The sequence below is a fragment of the Desmodus rotundus genome, chromosome 3 (assembly GCF_022682495.2).
Source record: "Desmodus rotundus isolate HL8 chromosome 3, HLdesRot8A.1, whole genome shotgun sequence".
NCBI classification, from domain to species: Eukaryota; Metazoa; Chordata; class Mammalia; order Chiroptera; family Phyllostomidae; genus Desmodus; species Desmodus rotundus.
Genome location: NC_071389.1, coordinates 97164664 through 97184268, shown reverse-complemented (window position 1 = coordinate 97184268; position 19605 = coordinate 97164664). Strand labels below are relative to the sequence as shown.

The window sequence follows — 19605 nt, the reverse complement described above, 5'->3', positions numbered from 1 at the left end:
AAACCTTATCTTTGTTCACAAAAGGCTACACATTCCACCTCTGGGTGAATAAGATCTTCCTATCTTTTCATTTTCCAAATAAAAGCAACAATAAAAGTAAAAATTGCCTCATTTTGATTGTAGATTATGTGTTAGGCACTGGGGTATCTCTTTACAAACATTATTCCAATCATTATACCAGAAAAAGTAGACATGATTCCCATTTTACAGATAAACTCATACTCAGAGGGGAAGAAGGAACTTAACATAACTCATAAGTGGCAAAGGTAGAATTCTAGTTCTTTCCACTGTTTTAAACTGCCTCACGAGACACACTGAGCACCTGCAGTTTACACAGTAAACTTTAGCCTTTCTGAGCTTGCAGATGGTGGAGATTTAGAAGGATTCAGAGGCAGTAACTCAGTCATCCTCTAGATCATCCAGGCAGCCATTCTACAACCTCCCTCAATGAGCATCACCTTTACGCCTTGCCTGGAGAACCAACACTTATCACTGAATCTGCTTTTCCTCTGAGCCATCCCCAAGGGCAAGGACACTGCCTGTAGGAACTAGGCAGAATTCAGAGGGCAGGAAGAGATGGTACAGTGCCCTAGGGCCAGCACCCCAGGAGCTGTTACCTCTCATAAGCCTGAAGGGGTAAGAGGGGAAGTGGGTCTGAAGCCAGGGATAGCACTCAAGCAGAGAGGTGTGGACACTGTGACTGCCACCTGCCTCCTTATGCCCTCTGCTTCCTGCCTGGGCCTTCTATTGGTCAAATCTAACTGGAGGCCAGAGGGCAAGGAAGTCCTTTGGTGCAGCTCATGCCACACCAGACTCTCCAGCCCAGAGCACCAGTACCAGCAAGTGGAACCTTTACAACATCTGGCTGTGAAAATCAGCAGGGATTCCTTCCCTCAGTGTAAGACAAAAGGCTGACCCAGGCTTCCTCTTATAAGGCCTGCACATAGGGCTCTGACAGAGGAACAGAAGCTCAGGAGGCCATACAGGGAGAAACAAGGACATGCAGGGAGAAACTGAGATGTGTGGCTTCGGAGCAAGGGCTGGAGGGACAGCTGCCATTGTCCTTTTCTTGAGCCCTTCTCCCACAGGGCCACATCTGAATCTGCGTTAGCCTGGTGAACACCACTTGCCCCACCCTGTGGGACTCCCTGTGACCCCACCCTACTCACCTCAAGAATAGCCAGAAGCTCTTTCAGTGGTGGCAGGCAGTTGGCTTTTGCCCACACTGCAGTCTTTCTCAAAAACTCTCAAAGGTCTGCAGATCCCAGGCTGCTGCTTTTGGTGTGCCCTGTGCCTTTTGCTGAGTAGCCTCAGACTTAGCACCGGTGTCAAATCTAAATCTGCATTAACCTGGTAACACCACTTGCCCCACCCTGGCAATTCCCTGAGACTCCATCTCACCCAATTCAAATACCACCTAGGGTTTTTTAGTAGTTGATCCTTAAGGGCAGCTGGCATTTGGTGGAAGACCTTGTGGTGCCCCCTGCCTTTCGCTAAGCAGCCCATGATCAGTACTGGCAGCAGCCACCCTTGGTTTGTAGCATGGCCTTGTTGATGTGCCTCCAGGTCCAGCAGGGAAGCTACAAATCATGGATCATTTTGCACCTTCTATCAGCAGCCAGTTACAGGCAGCACTTGACCTTGGCTTACACTAGAGTCCCTCCATGAGGCCCAGAACCAACAAACGTCATGGCCAGCTTCAGAGCTCAATAGAGTACCACCCAATTAGCTTCACAAGCAGCACACACAAAGGCTGGTCTCAGCAGGCACCAGAGCCTGCTGTGGCAAATCTTGCTCCATGGAGTCAGCTCCTACACAGTAGCTTGTATGCTGTGGTAATGGCCAATTACTATAGCTTATCAGCCACGAGGGTCAATCCCACCCACTGATGTGTCAACAGTGAAAAGGCTCAACAACAACAGGAGGGTAGACACAAACCACATAAAGGACACTCCTGGAACAACTGGCTCAAATGATCAGGGAGACTGTGCCACTGGGACCCAAAGGACACCTACTACATAAGTCCACCTTGTCAAGACAGATGTAGCAGATCTACCGAATACATAGAAACAAACACAGAGTTGCAGGCAAAATAAGAAGTCAAAGAAACATGCCTGAGGTGAAAGAATAGGAAACAAAAACAAAAACAAAAAACAACTTTGAAAAAGAACTAAACAAAAATGGAGGCAACAAGAGAGTTCAAAACACTGGTTATAAAAATGTTTAAGGAACTTAATGAGAACTCCAAAAAGAAGTACTAAGCATATAAAGGACACAGAAATCATAAAAAATACCAAGTCAGAAATAAAGAATACAATAATTGAAGTGACAAATACAATAGAAGGAATCAACAGCAAATTAGATGAAGCAGAGAATCAAATCAGTGATTTGTAAAACAAGGTAGAAGGAAACACCCAATCAGAAAAACAAAAGGAAAAAAGAATTTTAAAATATGAGGTGCTCTTCTGGACAAGATGATGGCATAGGCAGGCATGGCTTGCCTCTTCACATAACCACATCAAAATTATAACTAAAGTATAGAACAACCATCACTCAGAACCATCAGAAATCAAGTTGAATGGAAGTCTGACAAATACCAAATGGAGTTGTATGGAAGGCTGATAGCTCCAGAATTAAAGAAACCACAAATATCCAGACTAATAGGTGGGGTGCAGACACAGAATGGGCTGGAATCACATCCATGTGTGGTGGATAAGAATTCAGGAGGGATATCTCATGAGCATGGAGTCCCAGCCCCACACTAGACTCCCAGGCTCAGTTTTCCAGTGCCAGGAAGAAGGTAAGTCCCCACAACTTCTGGGTGCAAAAAATAGTGGGGACTGAGTGGGTGGAAGAAATTCTGGACCCCCACAGTTCCTCTTAAAGAACCCACACATGGACTCACCTACTCAGACTTACTCCCTCTGAGCTCCAGCACTGTGGTAGCAACTTGAAAGGCAACACTGGTATACAGGGAGAGACTGAAGTGTCTGGAATCAAGGTGAGCAGAGACCATTGTCCATTTTCTAAACCTTCCCCAAATAGAGCTGCCAAGCTGGTGCCATACTGAGACTCCATCAGCTTGGATAACACTATTTGACTCATCTTGGAGATCCCCAGAGACTCCGCCTTACCCAACTTACAGGCCCACCAAAGCTGCTTTTCCATGTGAATGGCTGTTTTTGGCTCACGCTTCACAACTTCCTAAATCCTATCAAACAAACAACAGCTGGATTCAGTGAGTCCCAGGCCCACCACTAGCAGCAGCCAGCTTATATTCACAGCTTGGCTTTACCTGGGAATCTCCAAGCCCAGCACAAGTAGCAGCCATCTCTGACTGTTTTATAGCTCAGGCAGGGTGCCCCAGGTAAAACACGGGTTGGGGCTGACCTTTGCTGGTACCACCTGGGAAACCCTGGGGCCAGCACACCCAGTGGACACCTACAGACCATGTCAGAGCACCACCACCCTGCCCCTGCACAGCTAATCCTTCACGGACGGCAGAGGTTGGTGGTCAGTTGTCATAGTCAGTCCTTGCAGCTGACTGGCCTGTGTAAATCCCTCCCATTGATCTGCCAATGGTGAGCAAGCCTCAACTACAAGAAGAGAGTGTATTCAGCTAACACGAAGGGCACAACTTGAATACCCAGCTTGGGAGATAGGGGAGGATGTGCCACTGGACCCTATAGCAACACCAACTACATTAAGCCATACTACCAAGATGTGGAGTCAAAGCAGCTCTACTTAAACATAAAAACAAACACAGGGAGGCTGCCAAAATGAGAAAGACAAAGAAACATGGCCCAAATGAAAGGACAGATCAAAACTCCAGAAAAAGAGCTAAATGAAATGGAGATAAGCCAACTCTCAGATGGAGAGTTCAAAACACTGTTTAAAAAGATGCTCAAGGAACAAAGTGAGGACCTCAGCAGCATAAAGAGATCCAGTCAGAAATGAAGGATGCACTGATAAAGAACAATTTACAGGACAACAACAGCAAAATTGATGAAGCTGAGAATGAAATCAATGATTTGGAACATAAGGAAGCAAAAAACAACCACTCAGAATAACAACAAGAAAAAGTGAATCCCCTAAATGAGGAAAATATAAGCAGCCTCTGGGACAACTTCAAGAAGTCCAACATTTGCATCACATGGCTGCCAGAAGAAGAGAAAGAGCAAGAAATTGGAAACCTATTTGAAAAAATAATGAAAGAAAATTTCCCTAATTTCGTGAAGGAAATAGACGTGCAAGTCCAAGAAGCGCAGAATTCCAAACAAGATGGAAGCAAAGAGGCCCACTCCAAGATGCATTATAATTAAAATGCCAAAGGTTAAAGATAAAGAGATATTCTTAAAAGTAGCAAGTGAAAGAAAGTTATGATTATAGGAGAGTTCCCAGAAAGACTGTCAGCTGATTTCTCAAAAGGATCTTTGCAGGCTAGAAGGGATTGGCAAGAAATATTCAAAGTCATGAAAAGCTGGGACCTACAACCAAGATTGCTCTACCCAGCAAAGCTATCTTTTAGAATGGAAGGACTGATAAAGAGCTTCCCAGATGAGAAAAAACTAAAGGAGTTCATCATCACCAAACCATTATTATATGAAATGCTAAAGGGACTTATTTAAGAAAAACAAGATCAAAACTACGAACAATGACAGGGCAATAAATACATATCTATTAAAAATTTAATCTAAAAAACAAACTGAGCAAACAAGAAGAACAGAGACAGAATCATGGATAGGGAGAATGTTTTGATGGACTGTCATTGTGTGCAGATGACATGATAGTGTACATAGAAAATCTATAGACTCCACCAAAATACTACTCAACCTAATAAGTGAATTTGGTAAAACAGCAAGATACAAAGTCAATACTCAGAAATCAAAGACATTCCTGTATACCAACAATGAAATATCAGAAACAGAAATATGGGCGGTAAATCCCATTTGATATAGCAACAAGAAAAATAAAGTACCTAGGAAAAAACCTAACCAAGGAGGTAAAAGACCTGTACTCAGAAAACTATACAACTCTGAAGAAAGAAATTAAGGAAGAGACAAATAAATGGAAGCATGTACCATGCTCATGGATTAGAAGAATTAATATCATCAAAATGTCCATACTACCCAAAGCAATTTATAGATTCAATGCAATCCCTATTAGAGTACCCATGACATATTTCACAGATATAGAACAAACATTTCAGAAATTTATATGGAAGCATAAACAACCCCGAATAGCTGCAGCAATTTTGAGAAAGAAGAACAAAACAGGAGGGATCACAATACCTGATATCAAACTGTATTACAAGCCAGTGTAATCTAAACAGCCTCGTACTGCCAGAAGAAAAAACACATAGATCAATGGAACAAAATAGAGAGCCCAGAAATAAACCCAAGTCTCTATGCTCAATTAATATTTGACAAAGGGGGCAGAAGCATAAAAAGGAGTACAAATAGCCTCTTCAAAAAATGATGTTGGGAGATCTGGACAGCTATATGCAAAAAATGAAACTCGATCACCAACTTACACCATACACAAAAATAAATTCAAGGGGGATAAAAGTCTTAAATGTAAGTCGTGACACCATAAAAGTCCTAGAGAAAAACATAGGCAGGAAAATCTCAAATATTTCTTGCAGCAATATTTTCACTGGTATGTCCCCTAGAGCAAGGGACATAAAAGAAAGAATAAACAAATGGGATCTCACCAAAATAAAAAAGCTCCTGCACAGGTGAAGAAAACAGAATTAAAATGAAAAGAGAACCAAGTGTATAGGGAAACATATTTGCCAATGACACCTTGGACAAGTGTTTTATCTCCAAAATATATAAAGAATTCATATGAATCCACTCTAGGAAGACAAAAAATCCAATTAAGAAAGGGGCAAGAGATCTGAACAGACACTTCTCCAAGGAGGACAAACAGAGGGCCTACAGACATATGAAAAGATGCTCAGCATCACTAGCCACCAGAGAGATACAAATTAAAACCAAAATGAGATACCACCTCACACTTACTAGAATAGCCATCATAAACAAATTAACAAACAACAAGTATTGGAGAGGATGTGGAGAAAAGGGAACCCTAGTGCACTGTTGGTGGGAATGCAGACTGGTGCAGCCACTGTGGAAAACAGTATAGAATTTCCTCAAAAAAGTATAAATGGAACTGCCTTTTGACCCAGAAATTCCACTGCTGGGACTATATCCTAAGAATCCTGAAACACCAATCCAAAAGAACCTATGCACCCCAATGTTCACGGCAGCACAATTTACAGTAGCCGAGAGCTGGAAGCAACCCTAGTGCCCATCAATAAGTGAATGGATCCAAAAACTGTGGTATATTTACACAATGGAATTCTACACAGCAGAGAGAAAGAAGGAGCTTATACCCTTTGCAACAGCATGGATGGAACTGGAGAGCATTATGCTAAGTGAAATATACCAGATGGCAGTGGGATCTTAAGAATAGGCATTGGGATATCTGAATCCAGTATAAGCAATGGAACAGCCAAAGAACTTATATGCATGATCCATGGACATGAATTATGGAGAGGATTACTAGAAGGAATGGCAGGTACTGGGTGGATGGGGCATAGGGGGAAAAATTGGAACAACTGTAATAGCATAATCAACAAAACATATTTTTTTCAAAAAGAGACCCAAAAATGCAGAGAGTCCCAAACAAGATGAAACCAAATAGGTCCACATGAAGACATTTCATAATTAAAATGCTAACAAAGAAAGAAACATAAAAGCAGCAAGAGAAAAGCAAGGGAGTTCCCATAAGACTGTCAGCTGATATTTTTATTTCTTTTTTCAAATCCTCACCCGTGGATATTTTCTTTTCTTTTCTTTTTTTTTTAGAGAGAGAGAGGAGGGGACAGAAGGAAACATTGATGTGAGATAAGCATCAATTGCTTGCCTTTGCACTCACCCAGAAAGGGATATGCACCAGGACGAGGAATTGTATGCATCCAGACTGGGCTCACCCATGCCCATGGACAGCCCAGGGATGAACCCACAACCTAGGTATGTGCCTCGACTGGGCATCAAACCCCCAACTTCTGGTTTATGAGATGATGCTTCAACCACTGAGCAACACCAGCCAGGGATGTCAGCTGATTTTTTAACAGCAACTTTTCATGACAAAAGTATTGGCATGAAATATCCAAAATGATGAAATGCAAGGACTTACAACCACGATTACTCTACCCAGCAAGGCTGTCTGTCATTTAGAATTGAAGGAGAAATAAAGATCTTCCCAGACAAGAAAAGCTAAAGGATTTTGTCACCACCAAACCAACATTACAAGATATGTTAAAGGGACTTTTTGAGAAGGAAAAAAAGAACATAAACGTGAATAATAACTATGTACCTTTCGATAATCACTTTAAATGTAAGTGGATTAAGTGCTCCAATCAAAAAACATAGAGTAGCTGAATATGAATATGATCTCTACAAAAGGCCCACTTCTGATCAATATACAGTAAAGGAATAGAAAATGATATATCATGCAAATGGAAACAAAAAGAAAAGCAGGGGTAGCCATACTTCTATCAGCCAAAATAGATTTTAAAACAGGGTCTATAACAAGAGACAAAGAAGGACATTACAAGTGATAAAGGTATCAATACAACAAAAGGATATGACCCTTGTAAACCTTTATGCACCCAACATAAGAGCACCTAAATATGCGAAGCAAACATCAATGGATATAAAGGGACAGATCAATAAGAATATAGTCACAGTAGGGAAGTTTAACACCCCATTGTCATCAATAAATAGATCTTCCAGACAGAAAATCTAAAAGAAATCAGTGGCCTTGAAAAACACATTAGACTGAATGGATTTAATTGATATTTTTACAGCATTTCATCCCAAAGCAGCAGAATATACATTTTTCTCAGGTGCACATGGAACATTTTCCAGCAGAGACCACATATTAGGTCACAAAACAAATCTCAATAAATTTAAGAAGACTGAAATCACCTACTCTGACCAATGGTATGAAAATAGAAATCAATTATAAAAAATATTGAAAAACAAACAAACACATGTTGGCTAAATAACATGTTACTAAACAATGTTTGTGTTAACAATGAGATCAAGGAAGAAATCAAAAGATATCTTGAGATAAGTAAAAATGAAAATGCAACAGTCCAAATCTATGGGACATAGTGAAAACAGTCCTAAGAGGGAAATTTAGTAATACAGTCCTACCTCCAGAAACAAGAAAAATTTCAAATAAACAATCTAATCTTACACCTAAAGGATTTAGTAAAAAAAAAAAAATAAATAAACAAAGCCCAAAGTGAGTAGAAGTAAGGAAATACTAAAGATCAGACAGGGGATAAACAAAATAGATTCAAAATAAACAATATAAAAGATCAATGAATCCAAGAGCTGGTTCTTTGAAAAGATAAACAAGATTAGCAAACCTTTAACCAGACTCATCAAGAAAAAAGGGCGAGGACCCCCAAAAATACAATAAAAAATGAAGAGAAGAAGTGAAAATTGACACCATAGAAATACAAAAGATTTTAAGAAAATATTATGAACTACCACATATGAACAAACTGGACAGTCTGGAGAAAATAAGTAAATTTCTAGAAACACACAATCTTCCAAAAATCAAATCAGTAATCAAAAAACTCTCAAAAGCAAATTCCTGGACTGGATGCTTCACAGGTAGATTTTACAAAACATCAAAGGACAATTAACACATATCTTTCCTAAGCTATTAAAAAAAATCAATAGGTGGAAAGTCTCCCAAGCCCATTTTATGATCCCGGCATTACCCTGGTTCCATAAACAAAGAACGTTACAGAAAAAATTATGGCCCCAAATCCCTGATGAACACAGATGAAAAAAAATCCTCAACAAAATATTAACAAACAAAATTCAGCAACACATTTAAAAGATCATATACCATTTTCAAGTGGGATTTATTTCTGGGATGCCAGGTTGGTTCAACAGCCATAAATTAAGTAATGGGAGACAGTACATAAACAAAATGAGTAAAAATCTATGATCATATCAGTAGATGCAGAAAAAGCATTTGACAAAATTCAGCATCATTTATGATAAAAACTCTCTGCAAAGTGGAAATAGAGGGAATATATCTCAACATACCAAAGGCCATATATGACAAACCCACAACTAACTCAATGGGGAAAAACTCAAAGCAGTTTCCTTAAGATCAGGAATAAGGCAAAGATGTCTACTTTCCCCACTCTAATTCAACACAATACTGAAGTCCTAGCCACAGCAATCAGAAAAGAAGAAATAAAAGGCATCCAAACTGGAAAGGAAGAAGTAAAAATGTAATTATTTGAAGATGACATGATTTTATCCAAACCCTGATGAATGAGAATAAGTAAGGAAAGGGTAAGAAAGAAAGACCATGGGGTGGGAATATGTCAGATGGTAGTAAGGGGCCTATAGAAGCTGACCAAGGCTGCTGAGACTTAAGGTTCTGGAAGGAAACTCCTCTCCTGCCTCCCCTCCCCAGGTTAGATTAATTGTGAAGGACATAGAAGGAAAAAATTGAAGACCCGGCAAAGGACTCCTGCAGAACTTAGGCAACAGTGGTCAACAGGTAAAAGTCATTTAGGTGTGTTTATGAAGGAGAAGCTATAGTTCCTTGTCCCTGCTCTCCTCTAGAATTACTGGTCCACTGAATAAAGTTTCTTCATTTTGATCATCTGACATGAATTGTTTCCTTATGGGCTCCTGACCATACCTGAGATCTGAGTTGTACCATGTGAGGAGGCAGGTTCCCTGTGGTCATGTGGAGGCTTGGGACAGGTGAAGCAGGGACTGCAGCCTTACTGTCTGTGACAGAGCCAAGAAAACTCTCCTCCAAAGCTTGCTGTGAGTGTGCAGATAATGGTGGACACATGCACTAATACCCAGCCACTGTGCAGTTCCCTGGGATGGGGTGTGGGTTGGAGATGAGTCACTTGCTTCACTTGCTATTTGTGTGTTTTGTTTTTCTTTTAAGCTGGGGTAGCAGTACTTATAACTAAAAAATAGACTTTATTTTTTTAAAAGATTTTGTTTGTTTATTTGTAAAGAGACGGAAAAGGAGGGAGAAAGAGAAAAACATCAATGTGTCTTTGCCTCTTGTGCACCTCCAACTGGGTACCTGGCCCACAACATAGGCATGTGCCCTGACTGGGAATCGAACCAGCAGCCCTCTGGTTCACAGGCCACTGAATCCACTGAGCCACACCAGCCAGGGCTACTTTCTGTGTTCTCAACCTGAAACCCAACTATATCAATGTCTTTTAGTTGTTCTTTAACCTTAGCTCATTTCCTCCTCTTTCCTATTTGCTTCACTGGTTACAGACAGATCCACAATGGAATGATCTCAGGAAGGTTCCTGAGACTCACATGCTGAGAGATCTTCAGAGGAGGGAAAAGTGAAACTTCCCTGTGAGGCTCTCAAGCATAGGAGGAAATCCCCATCTCCAGCTCTGGCAGGCACGCCTGCCTCTGGGCTCCATTAGCAATCCATGTTTTTAAACAAAGATTTGTTGGCTACCCACCAAGTCTAGTCTCACACACATATGGTATTTATGGTATAGTATGTTCATAATAAGTCATCTAGTGATCAATGCTATACACAGAAGTTTTGGGGTAGGAGCTGATATTTCATGCAAAGTGGGACCAGGCAGGGATTTTGTTGTTAGCAGAGACCTGTAGGAAATGAACACAGAGACCTGGGACAAACACATTTTGGGCAGAAGGAATAGTAGATGAAGATGTAGCATCTTGCACCTTGTACAAGAAGAACCAGGAAGGCCATTGTGGCCAGAATGTGTAGTGGTGTCTCTATAAGGGATGGCAGCTAGATACCGTGGTCCAGGGGGCTTGAAGACCCTGCCTTCTCCTTCTTGGTGTAGCTACTCCTTAATTTCAAGGTCCCAGTGATTTTGCCTAATTGGTAGGTTGTGTGAGGGACAGATAGACACATCAAATGGACTTGATCTCTACAAAACCGAATGAATGACTGAAAAGCAGAGGCATGGCTAACATTAAATGCAGTCCACGAGTGCATGCAGAGTATTGACAGGACTTACAATGTGTCCCTGTCCTGCTCTAAGTGCTTTGCCTGCCTAACATCACTTAAACCCACACAATAATCCCATGCAGTAGGTACTATTATCCTTTCTCAGGTACCCAAGAGACTTTACCCAACAACAGTTGTCCAAAGTGTCATCACTAGCATGTAAAGGAGCAAGAATTGGGCCCACATCCATCAGATGTTGGAGGCTGAGCTCCTTCCTACTCAAGCATTCACACTGGCCTGGCCTCAGGATCCTTCCCCAAGTTGTGCTGCTTCCGATGGCCATGACCACTCTAATACCACCCCAACTAGACAAGCTGAGCCCAACATCAGATGAGAAGAAAGGTCCCTGAAGTTGAAGTAGAACTGGCTTGCCCTGGCTCTCTGACACTGCTCTTGTGAGAAGAGTGGTTATTTGTTCTATTTCTTCCTTTTGATACTATGGGCATGAGAACAGGAACCAGGTCTTCTATTTCTTTTAGATCTACAAAACCTTGAGCAAAATCCTATAGCAAATACAATGGCCTCTCTAATGTAACAATGAAAACATCCAAAGAGGCCCTAGGGAAGTATTCTTCAGGCCACGACATGAACAGGAAGGACAACCCCCCAAATCCACTGTCCAGCCCACACTCAGGAAGCCAGCATCATCCCACCTAGCACAGGGGCCAGAGGAAGGATACTCAGTGACCGACTGAGGCTTGCACCTCCAGAGACCTTGCTTTTGTGTAACTGATGCTGCAGGGGTGGACAGCTGGCCCCTCAGAGAAAAAGGGACACTGTATTTGTCACTATCTCAACTCTGTTTATTCTGTAAACACAAAGGGCTCAACATTCTACTGTTCTTAGTTTTGCAATCTTCACAAAATAAATATTTGCCTTCAAAAGCAACAGTTGTGATAATCATCACAGTAATATCCTCAAGCACCATTTCCCTCACACTCACTGATCTCAGGAGTCAAGTTAAAAAGCCATGTGTGGTCTGTTTGGATAATGATTTTCTTGTGGAAACCTCATGTTGGAAATCAATTGGCAGCAATTCTATAGAGAGTTTGGTCTCTTGTTTTTCAGAGTTGACTCAAAACCTACTGTCCCAAGGCACTGGAACATCCCATCTCAGCCTTATTTTCCTCTGTCCATAAAATGAGAAGCAAAATTGTTTAAATAAGTGTTAAAGGGGAACCAAGACATTTGCTCTGATCACAGTGGTCACAGGAATAGGGCTGGTCCCTGGCAGAGGCCACATGGAGAGATCAGTGTGTTCCCATATCTTAGGGATGAATCTCTCTAAGAATGAGTTAAATTTTAAAAAGGGTTCTGCTGAATTTAACTGATACTTATTGGAAATTTTATTGCCCATAAAGGACTACATTAACAGAAAACCACACTCTGCAAAACCAATGACACACAGTTGACTTGTGTCATTTACAAATGCTACTCTGTGCCCAGCTGCAGTTATCCCCTCTCTCAGGTGCACTTCTTGGGAATGCTGGCTTTCTGCAGAGGTAGGAGCAATTAAAGAGCCACATCCCCAAAGTGTCCATTCTGACTTATTTTCTTCATTAGGAACAGGAAGTTTTAGGAATGGCCATTTTCAAACATTATTAAGGACTAAATCTTTAAGAAAATGAACCTTGAAGAATCCTTTGAGGTGCTTTTAAGAAAGTGTAGTGCATTTCAGTATTTTCAAGGATTAGGGTTCCTTTCCAGGCCAGAGGTAGTGTTTGTTAATGCAAGAACACAAAGCCTCAATAAAAATATTAAACCATAAAACTCTATCTGCCAGGTAAACAAAATCAGCCAAACCAACAGATATTTGCATTCCATCCGACCACCCACTGTGGTCTTGAGCCTTGCTGTGCAGTGTCAGGAGCTGGCCAGACGTTAAGCTCCTCCCTTATAACCATCCGTGTGCTCTCACTGCTCTGGGCTTCTCAGAGATAGGGTCTCTTTCTCTAGGCTAACTTCCCACCCAATTGATCTCCATGGCCCTAGAACTTGGAAGGAAACTGAACTTGCCAGGTGTTAACAGTCATATGCTGGATGGGGCATAGCAGCCACAAGGGTGGTGTGCCATGGACAAGAACAGCTCTGGCACGTCACATTGGGCGTGAAATTGATCTCTAAATTAGTTCCCCAATAGCCCACCTGGAAGAAGAGTTGCTTCTCTGTGCATCCAACTCCATCTCTCTCCCAACACGAGAAAGTGCTTCTCCATCTCGGCTAGGGGCTGTGGACTGACTACAGGAATATTGAGTAGGGCTACAAAGAGGTAGAGATGATGTTTGACTCTGTAAGAATGTTAAGCATTTTCTTTCTAGTTGAGACTTTTAAAAATGTAAGCATGTGTGTCAAGTTGAAATCTTTAAAATTTTCCTCAGGAAAATTTTGTCATTTGTTAACTGCAAAGAGAACTGATGTTGGATTGAAAGGGGTTGCTTCACAGTCCCACCAACTTCTGCTGCCTGCCCCACTGTACACCACAGCCAAACTAGCCTTCTCAGGAAGAGGCTGCCTAGAGCTGTGATTCATGGTGGGTGCCAGTGGGGTGGGTTTCAAAATATAACAACTGCTGTTCTATGGGCACTGAATGTTCTAGAATGGTACAGGGCATGAACAATGGCTCCTGAACTTCTGCCTTGAGTTAATACATAGTTTCATTTGACCTCCACTACCTTCAATGGAAGCCCAGACTCCTACCAAGGCCTTTAGCCTGGCATGCTCTGGCTCCTGGTTCTGTACTCTCATCTTCTCCTGTTCTTCCCACTTTTCCCTCTGCTGTAACCTAACTGCCTTCCTGCTGGTGCAGGCACATCTATGGTTCATCCCTACCCTATGGCCTTTACTTGGTTCCCTCCCTTACTTCATTTAGGTTTTGTTCAGACATCATTTTTCTCAAAAGATCCCCTCACTCCTACCCCAAGCACTTCTCTCTGCTTGACTTGCTTATTTATTTGTTCATGACATTGAATTTTTCCAAAGTTACATTGAGATCTATGTATGATGGCTTCTTTCCACACTAGAATATATGAGCCTTGCAAAGCTGGGGTGTTTTACCACCCATAGTACTGCTCTACTACTGCACAGAGGACAGGATTTGCCATGGAGCAGAGGCTCAGAAAAGATTTATTGAATGAACAAATGTATATCAAAACCAATGTGAATCCTACCTTCTTCTCTCTTGTGCATGAAGTTTATAGAATAAGGAATTGAAAATATGTTGTGAACATTTTAAGAGAAAGAATTTGTAATAATGGCCTGATAGTTGTCAAAACTGTGACCTTTCATTTTTCATTTGCATTCTAGATTTGTGTCTTTCTTTATATCCTAAGAAAGTGTTTTATATTAAAATCAAAGTGTTGTTGGCAGAATTATCTCCCTATTATTTTGAGGACACTAATATCTTATTTCAGTATTTGGGTTGACCTTTTAGCTGCTTATATCCAGCCATTTAATGGAATCACTTAACAGTATCAACCCTAAGGGATCTAGAAATACCACAGTTAAGCTTAGTTTCCATGCACCCTGAGCCTCGCTATTATTAATAATGACAATACAATTGTAGCTGTTATTGCTCTGCTTACTGATTCCATCAAGACTCAGAAGCCAAGTCCCCTTCCTGCCATTTGTAGAGCAGTCTGACTTACTGGCTAGTGAAATGACTTGAGATAACATGACCTGTAGCTATCACTGCAAATACATCTCCCTCCGCAAGGCTCATTACCACCCACCCATTTTCCACAGTGACCTGATTTGTCAGAAATGGAAAATAAAGGTCTCCTTGTTAGTTAAGTGTGCTACAATGTGCACAGTCCTTTGGGAACTTCAGGGGGAACTGACAGAGGGTGAACTCCTCCAGCTTCACAATGTGTGTCTGTTCCACTGTGCAGGCAGTGTGTTTGACATCCTCAGGTACCCAGCCTTTGAGAAACAACATGTCTCTCAAAGAGCACCCAGAGAAGGTAGCTTTGCTAACTGCAGTTTGTTTGCTTGTTGACTTTGGGTACTTAGGTGTTCATGCAGCATCTTGCTCCTACTGTGTGATTAGAACAATTGGCAACTTTTCTTTTGACACAAACACTCACTCAATGAACATATTTTCATTGAGTGTCCACTATGTCCACCAAAGGACACTGGGATGGAGGATACCTTGGATTGTAGGAGGCCTTTATATAGGATTTAATGAATGGCTCACCTTCCTGCCAAGACCCAGGGTAACGCTTTTTCCTTAGCTTTGTTTGTATAAGGTAAACAGCCTTTGGGAAATGCTCTCTGACTACCTTAGGGCAGACAATGATGAAAAATTAAATACAGTTTGGTCTCATTTGTTTATATTAACAGAGGCCAAGGAGTTGTCGGGATGCCTGAGTCCCAAAACCCATTTGAAAATTTCTCTGAGTTCCTAGACTATATTAGATGGAACTACCTGAAATTACTTATATTCAACTATGTTTATGCTATATACAAAAAGCAATTCAATATTTTCCACTCCAGTATTTCTTCTATTACCAAACCTTTATTGGGATGGTTCACAAAAAATGAAATGGAGATCATTTCCTCTTTAGCCCTTGCCTATGATGAAGACAGAAGGCCAGTCACTGGTGTGGTGTCTTAGTTGACACAACCCTGGAAAAATGAGATATACAAAGGGGAGCATTTACTCATTCTACCCTATTCTTACCTGGTGGTTGTCATAGCACCTTCCTTGGTTGTTCTTTTTTTTATATATATAATTTTAATTTTTTATTGTTATTCAATTGCAGTTGTGTGCCTTTTCACCCCATCCCTCCACCCCACCCCAGCTGAACCCACCTCCCTCGCCCACCTCCACCCTCCCCCTTGATTTTGTCCATGTGTCCTTTATAGTAGTTCCTGCACCCTGGTTATTCTTAAAGAGGCAAATCTACCAGTCCGAGGCAGGAGACAAATGTTCTAGTTTTAGTCCTCCAAATTACAAGTTATACAACATGTTGCCGGTGTAATCCATGTTAGCTATTATTGGTACCATAATCATTATTAGCTATATGGCTTTGGGCAAGTCACTTAACCTTTCTAAACCTCCGTTTCCTTATTTGGAAAATAGGTAAGACATGCATAAAAATGCTTTGTAAAGTGCTGTAGAAGTATAGGGTACAGGTTAAATGACTAGAAATCAATTTATCTTCCCTTGCTTTACTTTTTAAGAAATAATAATTGGGTATTAAATAAACAGTTCTGCCCACAATATGTGAATTCAAGTTCAGCATGGTAGGCTTTGATGGGTGGTAGTCTCAGAGACCTTCATTTCCTAATTGATCTAATGTGCCAAGTGAACTTAATTAATGATGCTATTTAGGGTAGAACTGCTTAGGCAGAAACTAAAACTGAATCAAAGGATTGAGCAGGCAGATGTCTCTCAGATAACTGAAGAAACAAAGGCCAGGAGGAAAGCTGCTAAGAGGCATGCAGACAAGATCCTGAGAGAGCCCTGGAGGGAACCCACCTGAGGGGCTGGACCCTTTAATCATTGGGCTGGGTCCAAAACACCACCACCCTGTTTACTGCTACTGTTTACATGTCAGTTTTTTTCTTGAGTCTTTGAAGCTGGGTATCTGGGCATTTCCTTGAGAATGGATTCCATTTTCCTTTTTTTTTTTGGAAACCACAAAACTCACTCACTTGATCACACAAAGGAGACTCAAGTGACCTAACTTCTACCTACCTGTGGCCCTTTGGGACATATGGAACTCTGACACTCCCTGGTTAAAAGAGTCATCTCAGTTTTGCACCCTGTTAAATGGAATGGGTGGTAATACCAGGTCTATCTTCACTTCCTCGAGGAAACACTAGGCTGCTGCCTATGACAGGTTCTGTGCTAAGTTCAGGGACACAATGATGCTTAAGAAAGAAGGGTGAGCTACTGACACTTCTGCACTTCAAAATATGTATCATCAACAAAAGGAAAACCCTGTTGTTTACTTTTATAAACTGGGTAGTGCCCAGAGAGTGAAAATCAAACATTTCAGGGAAATTTTATTTTTTTCACCCAAAGATGGGTGTTGTCAGGATTACTCTGCAAATGTGTTGTCACAAGTTAATACAGCACAGCCTGGATCACTTAAAGATGGGGAGAGAGTAGAGCAGAGACCCCAGCTAATAGTCACTGGGGCCCCCAATCTTCTCCTCCAGTGACAAAGGGCACATATGGGCCATTATCAGAGCAAATGTAAATTTCCTAACTTTGGTGAGTAACTCTCTTTTTGGTGGACTCTGTTAAAATGTTACTTTAAAGGTGGTGAGTGACTGTGGCTTAGAAATCTCAGAGCTTCAAGTCAGGCAAAACATATTCTCTATCTTAATTATTTGAATTGATTCCTTTTCTTCTCTAGTCCATAATGGCTTTTCACCTCTTTAATATTTGGAATTAGCTGCAGTTTCACTCTTGGCTAGAGGTGTCTCTAAAGTGCAACCTCAGTGGCAAACTGGAGAGCAGAGAAGGGGCCTGGTCTTTGTTTACCACCCTCTTCTCTCCATTCTTTACTCTTAGCATCTCAAATCCCTGTGTTCTACCAATTCTGTCAAATTCCCTTGATTTACAGGGCTTTTGCCCCACACTTTCCTGCTATAATTGTCCCTTTTGAACCCTCACCTGCTGCCCCTTGTTCCTTGTCCTAACACCTCTAGCCTTTGCAGTGCAGGAGCAATTGCTGAAGGATGCTAGGAAATCCAAACTCCTCCATGATTTGTCAGGGCATCAAGAGGAGTCTCTTGACTGGAAATGAAAGCCTCAATCATCAGAAGTACAAACCCACAACCCTGATCCCCTCACCTCCCCCTCAATACAGAGGCCAAAACCTGCACCTTAAGTCTCCTGGGGCAGGCACTAGGGGGTGGGACGCAGGTACAGAGTGCAGCCACTGGTCCATAACCAGCTCAAGGCAAACCTGAGAAAGACACTTTCACGCTCTCTGGAGATAACCATTGTCCTAGTGGTCAAATCTTAAAGCCTGCTAAGCACATACAGAGTTTGGTTCACTAACCAAATAGCAAAATAGGGTTTCTGATGTTTTTCTGAAGACAAAGGAACAATCTCATGTCTTAGAACTAGTAGCACACATGTACAGTAACTGGGAAAGCTTGTTCAAACGCAACCTAAATATGACGCGCATTTCAAAAATGCACTCAGGCTGTTTGGCAGCCCATAATACCTCAGTCTCATCCATGCTTTATGAGTTCAGAAAACCAAAGAAAGGGACCAAGACTTACCTGTACCCCGTTGGAGTGTCAGTTTTTAATCCAAGCAGAAGATGGTCTGTGAAGGAAGTCAGGCACAGTCCAGCTTTGGGCCAACAGGTTTCACAGGTGCCTTCAGAAGCAGGTGCTGGAGGCCGACAGAGCTGCCCAGGATGAGGCACTCTCTGCTGCCAGCCTTCTTTCCTTCTGTTCCAAAAGCTTTCTCGGGAACTCTTCCTTAATTACTCCGGTCTTGTCTGCTGAGTTCTGAAAAGCCGGAGGGGCTTTCCCTCACTGCAATCTCACCTGCACCATCTAGAGGCCTCTGCCAGAACTGAAGATGCCGGTGCCTGGCTCTACAGTTCAGTGCCCTCTGCAGCCTGCCCTGGACACACACATTTGGCTTTTGACTTCCTTCTCTGCGACACCAGCTGGAATCTGTAAAATCATTGATTTGTTTTTGTGGAGGTAAAGTCTTGCTTCTGTCAGAACAAGACTTTGGGAGGTGGAATGCTGAAGACTACATTAGCATTAAAATACCATTAATGAAAATGTGTTAGTCAAGGGAAATGGCCACAGGCATGATACATCCATTCAGCTCTGAAACCTGCTGACACATTCTTGCTCTCCCCCTATCTACTACAGGTTTGTGACACCTGGACAGCTCTTTCTCACCTCTCCCCTTCACACCACCACCATGTGTCCCATGTAACTCTAGATAACCATGTACAACCCATTTAACTCCAGATACATACATACACATAAACATATACACACATCATCATATAACTAGATAATTAGAAAGGTATTTGAAACAAACATTTTGAAAAAATATTCCCTTTCAGTATCAGTTGATTTTTTTCTCAAAAGTTAAATTATTAAAAAAAAATCCCACAAAAAGCCAACCTTTAAAAGAATGTAATTTCTCCTGCTCTTCTCTCCCCCAACCCTGCCCACATCTAGAGGAACAGAACTGCTCCTCTGGGCTAGATTTACTATATTCTCCTTTTCCATCTTATCCTCTCTGCCCTGATATGTGCACCTCAATTCACACATGAATAGATAAACAGTGTAAGAAAGAAACAGACAAATGTGTGGGACTCAGGTGAGGATCCTGAAATATTCTTTCTGCCTCTAAAAAGGTTGAGCAGAACCATATTTACTGAACTTCCTTGGCCAGTGTGGACAATTAATTCAGACAATGTTAAGTTCTCAAATGAGAATTTTAACTTGAATTTTCAGGCTTGATCATTTATATTGCCTATGCTCAACCAAAATTGAGGGTTCGTGCCAAATTAAAGTTATCAAACTATT

At 41.6% G+C, this 19605-nt stretch overlaps 1 protein-coding gene across 1 annotated transcript in view; it reads right to left on the bottom strand.

Moving 5' to 3' along the window:
- The window catches only part of EDAR (ectodysplasin A receptor), a 136907-nt gene extending 118545 nt beyond the window's left edge, over nucleotides 1–18362 (bottom strand). Inside the window, exon 1 of the mRNA XM_045189179.2 lies at nucleotides 18325–18362. The gene's annotated coding sequence lies outside the window, so the exon portion shown is untranslated. The remainder of the gene's footprint in view (nucleotides 1–18324) is intronic.
- Nucleotides 18363–19605: the final 1243 nt, after the last annotated feature.